Here is a 14,842-nt window from a genome sequence, read left to right as displayed (position 1 = left end):
TGTGCCAACACGATGGGCTGAATGGCCTCCTTCGGCACCATAACAATTCTGTGACAGACAGAGCTGCGGAAGGTAGATTGGTGAGGATGAGGATGAGGTCAAGTATATTTTTCTCTCTTGTTGGTTCCCTCACCACCTGCCACAGACCCAGACCAGCAAGTATGTCCTTTCGGAATCAACCAGCTCGGTCAGCAGTAGTGCTACCGGCCACTATTGGTGATAGACATTGAAGTCCCATCACCCAGAGTACATTCTGTGCCCTTGCCGCTCAGTGGTGTTCAACATGGAGGAGTACTGGCTCATCAGGAGTACTGGGCGGCACGGTAGCACAGTGGTTAGCTCAGTTGCTTCACAGCTCCAGGGTCCCAGGTTCGATTCCCGGCTTGGGTCACTGCCTGTGCGGCGTCTGCACGCTCTCCCCGTGTCTGCGTGGGTTTCCTCCGGGTGCTCCGGTTTCCTCCCACAGTCCAAAGATGTGCAGGTTGGGTGGATTGGACACGCTAAATTGCCCCTTAGTGTCCAAAAGTTTAAGTGGGGTTACTGGGTTGCGGGGATAGGATGGAGGTGTGGGCTTAGATAGGGTGCTCTTTCCATGGGCCGGTGCAGACTCGATGGGCCGAGTGGCCTCCTTCCGCGGTGTAAATTCTATGTTTTATGTTCTATCAGCTAGCATTGGACAGTACGTGGTAATCAGCAGGAGGGTTTCTTGCCCATATTTGAGCTGGAGCCATGAGACTTCACTGGATTACCATGGCAACTCCCTCCTGACGGTATACCACTGTGCCACCGCCTCTGCTTGGTCTGTCTGTTGGGACAGGGCATACCCAGAGACGGTGAACGTGGTGTCTGGGACATTATCTGTAAGGTATGATTCCGCGGGTATGACTATGTCAGGCTGCTCGACTAGGCTGCGAGGCAGCTCCCCAAACCTTGCCACAAGCCCCCAGTGGTTCGTCAGGAGGGCTTTGCAGGGTCGACAGGGCTGGGCTTGCCGGTGTGGTTTCCGGTTATGGAGTTGGAGAGGGGCTGAGGCCAATGGAGGTATTTGAGAACAAAGATGAGGATTTTAAGGTTGAGGGATTGCCAGGCCGTTAGTCAGTGAGGACAGGGGTGATGGGCCAACGGGACTTTCTGTGAGTTAGCGATATAAGCAGCGGAGAATTGGATGAGGTGACGTGTACGAAGGTGGGAGGCCGGACAGGAGTGCATGAGAAAAAGAGAATCAGGAGTCCAACACAGGCGTGGATAAAGGTTTCAGCTGGTAGCAGAGTGTATGTTACTGCTGGAATATACTGCTATGTGTTGCAGGATAGGCCTGTTGTACATCAGTCTGGTTGCAATATTGAGCCTTTCGTTATATAATATTGAGAGTGCAAATTTTAGCTGTTTCCTGAGTGATGTCTTAAACAGTGCCCTATGATCTGGCGAATTCCATTTCATTATCCAGGCTCCTGTTTTTGAGAAAGAAAATGTCAGGAAATCAGCAGAAATTCCAGAAATAATTGTGTCCCCTCATTGGGAATTAACTTATTTCTTATTTGAAGGGAATGTTGTTTTGGGTTTGGGGCCTGGGTCTCCTGAGGATTCCTGGCCCGAAGCTGCGGGCCTGTTGAAAATGTCAAAACTTGAGATTGTTTTGATAGGTGGGGGTATTCGGGGAATATCGGATTACGTGGAGATTACAGCTCAGAAACAGGCCATTCTGCCCTGCTGACCAGGGCCGGTGTGGATGCTCCTTGTGATGAACGGTTACTGCCTTATCATCATGTTAGATGATGTCCCCTTTAAGACCGGGCTTGGAACCCTGGGGACTCCGCCTCTGGCTCCGCCCATCTGGGAGCCATACATAAAGGCCTGCCTCATGGTCTGTGTAACAGTCAGCTCTCGTCTCTAGCTGTAGTATAGTTATTAGTCTAATAAAGCCTTCTTTACAGTTTAATCTCTAAGCATCATTATTGAGGGTACCTCACTCCTGATGAGTTTCCCGCCTTCTTCTCAGGCTAAACGTTCCAGGATTTAGATGTTTCAGGCGGGATAGAGGGGGATGTAAAAGGGGAGGCGGAGTTGCGCTACTGGTTCGGGAGAATATCACAGCTGTCTTTGGATCCTCGCTGTCTTCAGGGCATGTCCCGGAGGACTGGAGAATAGCCAATGTTATTCCTCTGTTTAAGAAGGGTAGCAAGGATAATCCAGGGAACTACAGGCCGGTGAGCCTTACTTCAGTGGTAGGGAAATTACTGGAGAGAATTCTTCGAGACAGGATCTACTCCCATTTGGAAGCAAATGGACGTATTAGTGAGAGGCAGCATGGTTTTGTGAAGGGGAGGTCGTGTCTCACTAACTTGATAGAGTTTTTCGAGGAGGTCACTAAGATGATTGATGCAGGTAGGGCAGTGGATGTTGTCTATATGGACTTCAGTAAGGCCTTTGACAAGGTCCCTCATGGTAGACTAGTACAAAAGGTGAAGTCACACGGGATCAGGGGTGAGCTGGCAAGGTGGATACAGAAGTGGCTAGGTCATAGAAGGCAGAGAGTAGCAATGGAAGGACGCTTTTCTAATTGGAGGGCTGTGACCAGTGGTGTTCCACAGGGATCAGTGCTGGGACCTCTGCTCTTTGTAGTATATATAAATGATTTGGAGGAAAATGTAACTGGTCTGATTAGTAAGTTTGCAGACGACACAAAGGTTGGTGGAATTGCGGATAGCGATGAGGACTGTCAGAGGATACAGCAGGATTTAGATTGTTTGGAGACTTGGGCGGAGAGATGGCGGATGGAGTTTAATCCGGACAAATGTGAGGTAATGCATTTTGGAAGGTCTAATGCAGGTAGGGAATATACAGTGAATGGTAGAACCCTCAAGAGTATTGAAAGTCAAAGAGATCTAGGAGTACAGGTCCACAGGTCATTGAAAGGGGCAACACAGGTGGAGAAGGTAGTCAAGAAGGCATACGGCATGCTTGCCTTCATTGGCCGGGGCATTGAGTATAAGAATTGGCAAGTCATGTTGCAGCTGTATAGAACCTCAGTTAGGCCACACTTGGAGTATAGTGTTCAATTCTGGTCGCCACACTACCAGAAGGATGTGGAGGCTTTAGAGAGGGTGCAGAAGAGATTTACCAGAATGTTGCCTGGTATGGAGGGCATTAGCTATGAGGAGCGGTTGAATAAACTTGGTTTGTTCTCACTGGAACGAAGGAGGTTGAGGGGAGACCTGATAGAGGTCTACAAAATTATGAGGGGCATAGACAGAGTGGATAGTCAGAGGCTTTTCCCCAGGGTAGAGGGGTCAATTACTAGGGGGCATAGGTTTAAGGTGAGAGGGGCAAGGTTTAGAGTAGATGTACGAGGCAAGTTTTTTACGCAGAGGGTAGTGGGTGCCTGGAACTCGCTACCGGAGGAGGTGGTGGAAGCAGGGACGATAGTGACATTTAAGGGGCATCTTGACAAATACATGAATAGGATGGGAATAGAAGGATACGGACCCAGGAAGTGTAGAAGATTGTAGTTTAGTCGGGCAGCATGGTCGGCGCAAGTTGGAGGGCCGAAGGGCCTGTTCCTGTGCTGTACATTTCTTTGTTCTTTGTTCTTTTCCTGTCGGGCAGAGACAGTGAAAATTGCCTGATGAACCTGAGACACAAAAAGAGAGTAGGTTAATATTTAGGGAGGTGACCTGTAGATGTGAAATGGAGAGATGAACGGACAGTGTTGGCTTAAACGCCTTACGCAGAGACTGGTGAATATCGGGGGATCTACTCCGGGAAAATAATAAAACTGGGAAGTGTGGACAAACTCAAGGGAGAGCTGGGAAGAAGCCATTGAAAGGCCCAGAGTAGAAAATTGTATTTGACCATGTGTTGCTGAAGGAATTATTCCTCACTTTAATTCAACAGAGACTCTTTCAATTCAGTCACTTGTTTGAAGATGTTTGTAATAAGGGCGTGCGGTAGCATAGTGGTTAGCACCGATGCTTCACAGAGCCAGTGTCCCATGTTCGATTCCCCGCTGGGTCACTGTCTGTGCGGAGTCTGCACGTTCTCCCCGTGTCTGCGTGGGTTTCCTCCGGGTGCTCCGGTTTCCTCCCACAGTCCAAAGATGTGCAGGTTAGGTGGTTTGGCCATGCTAAATTTCCCTTGGTGACGAAAAAATGTTAGGAGGGGTTATTGGGTTACGGGGATAGGGTGGAAGTGAGGGCTTAAGTGGGTCGGTGCAGACTCGATGGGCCGAATGGCCTCCTTCTGCACTGTAGGGATTCTATGATTCTGTGAGTTGATTTTGAGAGGCACCCACGCTACTAGTCCAATAAAAGTTGCAAATGTAATATTTTGTCATTTGCTTATCCCTGGAAGGTATGTTAGATTGATAAAAGATACATAGGATTTAAGTAGAATATGTTTGTGTTTTTCATTACTGGGATATTTTTAAGTCACAATTTGCTGCCTACATCACCTAATACAGAACAGCGCACTGGGTTTGACGTTGTGCCGCCATTATGTCTTTTCACTGTTAATTGAGGGGTACATTTGCGTCAGTCCCTATTTTAGCAAAGTCTGATGTCCGTTCATTTCAGCCTTCTTTAAGGGCGGCGCAGTGGTTAGCACAGTGGCCTCACAGCACCAGGGACCCGGGTTCAATTGCGGCCTCGGGTGACTGTGGAGTTTGCACATCCTCCCCGCATGTGCGTGGGTTTCCTCCGGGTGCTCCGCTTTCCTCCCACAGCCCAAAGATGTGCGGGTTAGGTGGATTGGCCGTGAGAAATTGCCCCTTGGTATCCAGGGATGGGATCCAGGGGGTTACGGGGGTCAGGCGGAGTGGATTGGTGCAGACTCAATGGGCTAAATGGCCTCCGTCAGCAATGTCGGGATGCTATGATTCTTGGTCAGACGAATTTGGATTTATTTAAATGAAAAAGCATGCCATCTCTGCTTTCTGTTGAGGAAGTGTACCTGTTCACCCAGTTTCAGACAAAGTACGAGAAAACGTTTCTCGTCTAAACGGAGTTGTGGGCATCAAAGGTGAGAGACCTGCAGAGTGCACTGGAAGTTACCGGGAGAGATCATGGGCCCCCAATGCCGACCCGCCGGACAGCCCTGGCAGTGACATTTTATTGAAGAAATTTTGTTTGTAATGTTTTCAGCGTTTGGAGCACAGACTAACGCAAACAGGTAATTCCTCACAGGAAGTCAGACCTCTGTACCTCAGAGACAGTTAACAGGTCACTCCGAAACCTGTGTGCGGTTTAGAAATTCCAAATACGGTGGAAAACTCAGCAAGGGGAATGCCTGGGCAAGGATCACACTAGACTGGCAATCTGCATTTTAATTTAACTTCAAATGAAGCTTCTTTTTTTTTAGTTTTTCCAATTAAGGGGCAATAGAGCGTGGCCAATCCACCTACCCTGCACATTTGTGGGTAGTGGGAGCGAAACCCACGCACACTAGGGGAGAATGTGCAAACTCCACACGGACAGTGACCCAGGGCTGGGATCAAACCTGGGACCTCGGTGCTGTGAGCAGCAGTGCTAACCAATGCACCACCGTGTCGTCCACAAAGAGAGCTTCTTAAGCATTTTTAAAACCTTATTTACTTTGTGTACAACAATGGTTGAGACCTTATGGACATTTAAATGTATTACTGGCACGCAAAACCATAAATTAGAGCGAATAAGTTAAGACATAGCATGTCATGTCTGAAGGGTTCCTGACTCTTAGGGCACTGCTCTGTAACGTCCTTTGATTGGGCTGATGTGAAGAAAGAACATTAGACTTTGCTTTATAAACAAATCTATCTATTACTAACACTATATTAACAAATAACCAAAATGTCTAAAATGAATGCAGTTGGAAATAAATGTCTAACACTAACTTACACTAAGATCCAACAAAACGTTTTACGACAGCGTGAACGGGCCGCTCTCACGATTAATTCTGGCCCCTCCAGGGGGCCAGCACGGCGCTGGAGTGGTTCGCGCCGTTCCAGCTACAGATCCCGGTGCGAACTATGCGCCGTGGGATCCGCGCATGCGCAGTTGCACCGGCGCCAACGAGGACATGCGCAGTGGCACCGGCGATAATGCGCACATGCGCAGTGGCCTCCTTCAACACACCTGCCCTGGCGCAACATGGCGCAGGACTACAGGGGCTGGCGCATAGGAAAGGAGGCCCCCAGCCACAGAGGCCGGCCCGCCGATCAGTGGGTCCCGATCGCGGGCCAGGCCACATCGGAGGCCCCCCCCAGGGTCGGACCCCCCCCGCCCCCCCCCCCCCCCCCCGCCCCCCGCCCCACAGGCCGCCACCCGATCCTTACATGTCTAAGTCCCGCCGGCCCAGAGCAGTTTAGAATGGCGGCGGTGGGACTCGGCTCTTTTCTTACGGTACTCGGCCCATCTGGGCCGGGGAATCGGTGGGCTGGCCGCGTAGAGCGGCCCACGACCGGCGCTGCGGCGCCAATGGTAGCGATTCTCCGCTCTGCGGAGCATTGCGTGCCGGCGTCGGGGTGGGGTGGTGCGATTCGCACGGCCCGCTGGCGATTCTCCGACCCGGCGCGGTGTCGGAGAATCCCGCCCCTGGTGTGTCCCGGGTCCCGGGACTCCGTACTCGTCCCGCCTGCTGGTCGGATGGTAGAACTACAACAGTAAAACATATAACTTATAAAACACAGGATGTGGCGATGCCGGCGTTGGACTGGGGTGAGCACAGTAAGAAATCTTACAACACCAGGTTAAAGTCCAACAGGTTTGTTTGAACAGCTTGTTCAAAGCTAGTGATTTGAAACAAACCTGTTGGACTTTAACCTGTTGTTGTAAGACTTCTTACTCATAAAACACTTGCAGATCATAGATCATAGAATTTACAGTGATTGGATTGGATTTGTTTATTGTCACGTGTACCGAGGTACAGTGAAAAGTATTTTTCTGCGAGCAGCTCAACAGATCATTAAGTACATGAGAAGAAAAGGGAATAAAAGAAAATACATAATAGGGCAACACAACATATACAATGTAACTACAAAAGCACTGGCATCGGGTGAAGCATACAGGGTGTAGTGTTAATAAAATCAGTCCATAAGAGGGTCATTTAGGAGTCTGGTGACAGTGGGGAAGAAGCTGTTTTTGAGTCTGTTCGTGCGTGTTCTCAGACTTCTGTATCTCCTGCCCGCTGGAAGAAGTTGGAAGAGTGAGTAAGCCGGGTGGGAGGGATCTTTGATTATGCTGCCCGCTTTCCCCAGGCAGCGGGAGGTGTAGATGGAGTCAATGGATGGGAGGCAGGTTTGTGTGATGGACTGGGCGGTGTTCACGACTCTCTGAAGTTTCTTGCGGTCCTGGGTCGAGCAGTTGCCATACCAGGCTGTGATGCAGCCTGATAGGATGCTTTCTATGGTGCATCTGTAAAGGTTGGTAAGGGTTAATGTGGACATGCCGAATTGCCTTAGTTTCCTGAGGAAGTATAGGCGCTGTTGTGCTTTCTTGGTGGTAGCGTTGACGTGGGTGGACCAGGACAGATTTTTGGAGATGTGCACCCCTAGGAATTTGAAACTGCTTGATGCTGACAGGGGTGTGTACAGTACTTTGCTTCCTAAAGTCAATGACCAGCTCTTTAGTTTTGCTGGCATTGAGGGAGAGATTGTTGTCGCTACACCACTCCACTAGTTTCTCTATCTCCCTCCTGTATTCGGACTCGTCGTTATTCGAGATCCGGCCCACTATGGTCGTATCGTCAGCAAACTTGTAGATGGAGTTGGAACGAAGTTTTGCCACGCAGTCGTGTGTGTACAGGGAGTAGAGTAGGGGGCTAAGTACGCAGCCTTGCGGGGCGCCGGTGTTGAGGACTATTGTGGAGGAGATTTTGTTGTTCATTCTTACTGATTGTGGTCTGTTGGTCAGAAAATCGAGAATCCAGTTGCAGAGTGGGGAGCCAAGTCCTAGGTTTTGGAGCTTTGATATGAGCTTGGTTGGGATTATGGTGTTGAAGGCGGAGCTGTAGTCAATAAATAGGAGTCTAATGTAGGAGTCCTTGTTTTCGAGATGCTCTAGGGATGAGTGTAGGCCAGGGAAATGGTGTCTGATGTGGACCGGTTGCAGCGGTATGTGAATTGCAGTGGAACAAGGCTTTCTGGGAGTATGGAGGTGATGCGCTTCATGATCAACCTCTCGAAGCACTTCCTTACGACTGATGTCAGGGCCACTGGTCGGTAGTCATTGAGGCACGTTTGCCGGTTCTTCTTCGGTACCGGTATGATGGTGGTCTTCTTGAAGCAGGTGGGGATCTCGGAGTGGAGTCGGGACAGGTTAAAGATGCCCGGGAACACCTCTGCCAGCTGGTCCGCGCAGGCTCTGAGTGCACGACCAGGGATCCCGTCCGGGCCAGTCGCCTTCCGAGGGTTCACTTTCAGGAAGGCCAATCTGACTTCGGAAGCTGTGATGGTGGGTATGGGTGAATTATGGGCTGCTGGGGCACTCAACAGTGGATTGTTGGTTACCTGCTCGAACCGAGCATAAAATGCATTGAGTTCATCGGGGAGGGGTGCGCTGCTGCCAGAGATACTGTTCGGCTTCGCTTTGTAGCCCGTAATGTTGTTTAGTCCTTGCCACAACCGCCGAGAGTCTGTCTGTGACTCTAGCTTGGTTTGATATTCTCTCTTGGCATCTCGGATGGCTTTGCGGAGATGAACTACTCATGTACAGATGATAGTCTACCTATCAGCACATGCTCTAGGGGGAGATTAGTTGCATTATCCAGGAGAGGATTCACATTCCTGACTTGTGCCGTGTAGATCAGTGTTTTTCAAACTATTTTTCCCGGGACCCACTTTTACCAACCGACTGACCTTTGTGACCCCCCGCTTACCTTTGATGTGTCAGGTGAACATGCTTGGTCATCACGACCTCACTTGCTTTGTAATTCAGTGTTGCATTTCTGCTAAGGACTTCAGCTGACGATTTGCGTTCTCGCTGCATCCTTTGAAAAAATAATCAAGATGTTTGTCCTCGAACTCGCCATTTCTTCAAATGCCTTTGAAGTTTTGAGGGTTTTAAACTTTCATGTGCCAGCACTTCCCTGCATATAACACACATGGGCTTTGCTTCCTTTGCGTGCCGATTTGCATTGGGACAATTAACAAACCCACAACTCAAGGAATGATCTTTATACTGCTTTGTTCGCAATTTCAGTTTTTTCTTTGTTGGCTGTTCACCAGAAGCCCAAGAGCTCTCGCTACAGCTCACACCAACACTGCTTTGTGCTGTTGTGGACTCCCCTGCGCAGCTCACACCAACACTGCTTTGTCCTGTTGTGGACTCTCCTGGGCAGCTCACACCAACACTGCTTTGTCCTGTTGTGGACTCTCCTGGGCAGCTCACACCGCCACTGCTTTGTCCCGTTGTGGACTCTCCTGGGCAGCTCACACCAACACTGCTTTGTGCTGTTGTGGACTCTCCTGGGCAGCTCACACCAACACTGCTTTGTCCTGTTGTGGACTCTCCTGCGCAGCTCACACCAACACTGCTTTGTCCTGTTGTGGACTCTCCTGCGCAGCTCACACCAACACTGCTTTGTCCTGTTGTGGACTCTCCTGCGCAGCTCACACCAACACCGCTTTGTCCTGTTGTGACTCTCCTGGGCAGCTCACACCAACACTGCTTTGTCCTGTTGTGGACTCTCCTGGGCAGCTCACACCAACACTGCTTTGTCCTGTTGTGGACTCTCCTGGGCAGCTCACACCCCCACTGCTTTGTCCTGTTGTGGACATTCCTGGGCAACTCACACCAACATTGCTTTGTCCTGTTGTGGACTCTCCTGCGCAGCTCACACCAACACTGCTTTGTCCTGTTGTGGACTCTCCTGAGCAGCTCACACCACCACTGCTTTGTCCCGTTGTGAACTCTCCTGAGCAGCTCACACCACCACTGCTTTGTCCTGTTGTGGACTCTCCTGAGCAGCTCACACCACCACTGCTTTGTCCTGTTGTGGACTCTCCTGCGCATCTCACACCACCACTGCTTTGTCCTGTTGTGGACTCTCCTCAGCAGCTCACACCACCACTGCTTTGTCCTGTTGTGGACTCTCCTGCGCAGCTCACACCAACACTGCTTTGTCCTGTTGTGGACTCTCCTGGGCAGCTCACACCAGCTCTGCTTTGTCCTGTTGTGGACTCTCCTGCGCATCTCACACCACCACTGCTTTGTCCTGTTGTGGACTCTCCTGGGCATCTCACACCACCAATGCTTTGTCCTGTTGTGGACTCTCCTGAGCAGCTCACACCACCACTGCTTTGTCCTGTTGTGGACTCTCCTGAACAGCTCACACCACCACTGCTTTGTCCTGTTGTGGACTCTCCTGAGCAGCTCACACCACCACTGCTTTGTCCTGTTGTGGACTCTCCTGCGCATCTCACACCAACACTGCTTTGTCCTGTTGTGGACTCTCCTGGGCATCTCACACCACCAATGCTTTGTCCTGTTGTGGACTCTCCTGAGCAGCTCACACCACCACTGCTTTGTCCTGTTGTGGACTCTCCTGAACAGCTCACACCACCACTGCTTTGTCCTGTTGTGGACTCTCCTGAGCAGCTCACACCACCACTGCTTTGTCCTGTTGTGGACTCTCCTGCGCAGCTCACACCAACACTGCTGTGTCCTGTTGTGGACTCTCCTGAACAGCTCACACCACCACTGCTTTGTCCTGTTGTGGACTCTCCTGCGCATCTCACACCACCACTGCTTTGTCCTGTTGTGGACTCTCCTGAGCAGCTCACACCACCACTGCTTTGTCCTGTTGTGGACTCTCCTGCGCAGCTCACACCAACACTGCTGTGTCCTGTTGTGGACTCTCCTGAACAGCTCACACCACCACTGCTTTGTCCTGTTGTGGACTCTCCTGCGCATCTCACACCACCACTGCTTTGTCCTGTTGTGGACTCTCCTGAACAGCTCACACCACCACTGCTTTGTCCTGTTGTGGACTCTCCTGCGCATCTCACACCACCACTGCTTTGTCCTGTTGTGGACTCTCCTGAACAGCTCACACCACCACTGCTTTGTCCTGTTGTGGACTCTCCTGAATAGCTCTCACCACCACTGCTTTGTCCTGTTGTGGACTCTCCTGCGCAGCTCACACCAACACTGCTTTGTCCTGTTATGGACTCTCATGGGCAGCTCACACCAACATTGCTTTGTCCTGTTGTGGACTCTCCTGCGCAACTCACACCAACATTGCTTTGTCCTGTTGTGGACTCTCCTGCGCAGCTCACACCACCACTGCTTTGTCCTGTTGTGGACTCTCCTGAATAGCTCTCACCAACACTGCTTTGTGCTGTTATGGACTCTCATGGGCAGCTCACACCAACATTGCTTTGTCCTGTTGTGGACTCTCCTGCGCAACTCACACCGCCACTGCTTTGTCCTGTAGTGGACTCTCCTGGGCAGCTCACACCAACACTGCTTTGTCCCGTTGTGGACTCTCCTGCGCATCTCACACCATCACTGCTTTGTCCTGTTGTGGACTCTCCTGCGCATCTCACACCATCACTGCTTTGTCCTGTTGTGGACTCTCCTGAGCAGCTCACACCACCACTGCTTTGTCCTGTTGTGGACTCTCCTGGGCAGCTCACACCAACACTGCTTTGTCCCGTTGTGGACTCTCCTGGGCAGCTCACACCAACACTGCTTTGTCCTGTTGTGGACTCTCCTGCGCAGCTCACACCAACACTGCTTTGTCCCGTTGTGGACTCTCCTGCGCAGCTCACACCAACACTGCTTTGTCCCGTTGTGGACTCTCCTGAGCAGCTCACACCACCACTGCTTTGTCCTGTTGTGGACTCTCCTGCGCAGCTCACACCAGCACTGCTTTGTCCTGTTGTGGACTCTCCTGCGCAGCTCACACCAACACTGCTTTGTCCCGTTGTGGACTCTCCTGAACAGCTCACACCACCACTGCTTTGTCCTGTTGTGGACTCTCCTGAGCAGCTCACACCACCACTGCTTTGTCCTGTTGTGGACTCTCCTGCGCAGCTCACACCAACACTGCTTTGTCCCGTTGTGGACTCTCCTGGGCAGCTCACACCAACACTGCTTTGTCCTGTTGTGGACTCTCCTGCGCAGCTCACACCAGCTCTGCTTTGTCCTGTTGTGGACTCTCCTGAGCAGCTCACACCACCACTGCTTTGTCCTGTTGTGGACTCTCCTGAGCAGCTCACACCACCACTGCTTTGTCCTGTTGTGGACTCTCCTGCGCAGCTCACACCACCACTGCTTTGTCCCGTTGTGGACTCTCCTGGGCAGCTCACACCAACACTGCTTTGTCCCGTTGTGGACTCTCCTGCGCAGCTCACACCGCCACTGCTTTGTCCCGTTGTGGACTCTCCTGGGCAGCTCACACCAACACTGCTTTGTCCTGTTGTGGACTCTCCTGGGCAGCTCACACCAACACTGCTTTGTCCCGTTGTGGACTCTCCTGCGCAGCTCACACCGCCACTGCTTTGTCCCGTTGTGGACTCTCCTGGGCAGCTCACACCAACACTGCTTTGTCCCGTTGTGGACTCTCCTGAGCAGCTCACACCGCCACTGCTTTGTCCTGTTGTGGACTCTCCTGCGCAGCTCACACCACCACTGCTTTGTCCCGTTGTGGACTCTCCTGGGCAGCTCACACCAACACTGCTTTGTCCTGTTGTGGACTCTCCTGGGCAGCTCACACCAGCTCTGCTTTGTCCTGTTGTGGACTCTCCTGAGCAGCTCACACCACCACTGCTTTGTCCTGTTGTGGACTCTCCTGAGCAGCTCACACCACCACTGCTTTGTCCTGTTGTGGACTCTCCTGGGCAGCACACACCGCCACTGCTTTGTCCTGTTGTGGACTCTCCTGGGCAGCTCACACCAACACTGCTTTGTCCTGTTGTGGATTCTCCTGGAGCTCAGACCACCACTGCTTTGTCCTGTTGTGGATTCTCCTGCGCAGCTCACACCTGCTCTGCTTTGTCCTGTTGTGGACTCTCCTGGGCAGCTCACACCAACACTGCTTTGTCCTGTTGTGGACTCTCCTGGGCAGCACACACCAACACTGCTTTGTCCCGTTGTGGATTCTCCTGCGCAGCTCACACCGCCACTGCTTTGTCCCGTTGTGGACTCTCCTGAACAGCTCACACCACCACTGCTTTGTCCTGTTGTGGATTCTCCTGGAGCTCAGACCACCACTGCTTTGTCCTGTTGTGGATTCTCCTGCGCAGCTCACACCAGCTCTGCTTTGTCCTGTTGTGGACTCTCCTGGGCAGCTCACACCTGCTCTGCTTTGTCCTGTTGTGGACTCTCCTGGGCAGCTCACACCAGCTCTGCTTTGTCCTGTTGTGGACTCTCCTGGGCAGCTCACACCAGCTCTGCTTTGTCCTGTTGTGGACTCTCCTGGGCAGCTCACACCAACAATGCTTTGTCCTGTTGTGGACTCTCCTGGGCAGCTCACACCAGCTCTGCTTTATCCTGCCAAGGACTCTCCTGATAAGCTCTGTCCAGCAGATTCAGTTGCGAGATCCTGGCCTGTCCGTGTCTCTGGCCCTCTCTTCCTTATTACAAAATGAGCCATCTTCCGTTCTTCACATAGTTCTATTGTTTGCCTGCTTGCTGGCAGCTACAAAATGGAGGGATCGCTCCTCCGTGATTTTGCGGCCAAAGCACGGATGCACAGGGCGCGTGGTGTCAGTGTATGTGCTGGGCGTGTGGCCTGCTCTCTGCTGCTGCTTCTGGTGGGAAGACTGCATAGTTTGTATTTAAAGGACGGCTGCGGCCGGCATTCTTCAAAGCCGCCCATGGCTGCTGCGACCCTCCCGACACCCGCCCGCGACCCACCTGCAGGTCGTGACCCTGAGTTTGTAAAAAAAACCCTGGTGTAGATGGTGGACTGGCTTTGGGGAGTCAGGAGGTGAGTTAACCCTTGCAGGATTCCCTGCCTCTGACTTGCCCTGGTAGACGCAGTGGTAAAATGGATAATCCAGTTCCGTTTTTGGCCAATAGTAACTCCCCCACGATGTTGAAAGATCTTTGGACAGCATCTGCCATGAACTCAGGACGTCCCCAGGCACTTTATAACCAATCAAAAACTTTTGAAGTATAATCACTGTTATAAATGTTGGATCTGTCTATATATTTGTTTCTGGAACATACCTCTTCATTCACCTGAGGAAGGAGCAGCGCTCCGAAAGCTAGTGACATCGAAACAAACCTGTTGGACTTTAACCTGGCGTTGTAAAACGTCTTACTATAAATGCTGGAAGCAGAGCAATCAGTTCACGCACAGCAAGTTCCCACAAACAGTCATGTGATGATGACGAGACAATAGTGATGATGGTTGAAGGATAAATATTAGCCAGATCATCGAGGAGGACCACTCTGATCTTGGAAAAGTATTGTTGCATCTTTTACAACCACCTGAGGGGAAAGACAGTCGCAGTTAACATTTGGTCTGAAACAGAGCACCTCTGACAGTGTAGCACTCTCTCAGTGCTGTACGGGGGCGTCAGCCTGGATTCCGGGCTCCAGTCTATGAAGCGACTCAGTGGTGAGAGAAGTAGCCAGTAAAATACTCAGGGTGGCCCAGAAACTATCTGGGGAAGAACCCAATTGGAACTTCCAAGGCATACAGAAACACACCTCTTGCACTGTTAGAAACACTTCATATGTAAGCATAATTGACTGAAAAATAGCTGATCATCCACAGCAAGGCCACTGTTCTTCTTTTGAGAAGTTGCTGACTCACACACACACACACACAAACACTCACTACTCTCACATAGACACACTCACTCAATCACACACACTTAAACACACACGCACTCCTTTACACACACATACAGATGCAC

Source organism: Scyliorhinus torazame, chromosome 16 (genome assembly GCF_047496885.1).
Source record: "Scyliorhinus torazame isolate Kashiwa2021f chromosome 16, sScyTor2.1, whole genome shotgun sequence".
Classification (NCBI taxonomy): domain Eukaryota; kingdom Metazoa; phylum Chordata; class Chondrichthyes; order Carcharhiniformes; family Scyliorhinidae; genus Scyliorhinus; species Scyliorhinus torazame.
This window is presented reverse-complemented; position numbering follows the sequence as displayed.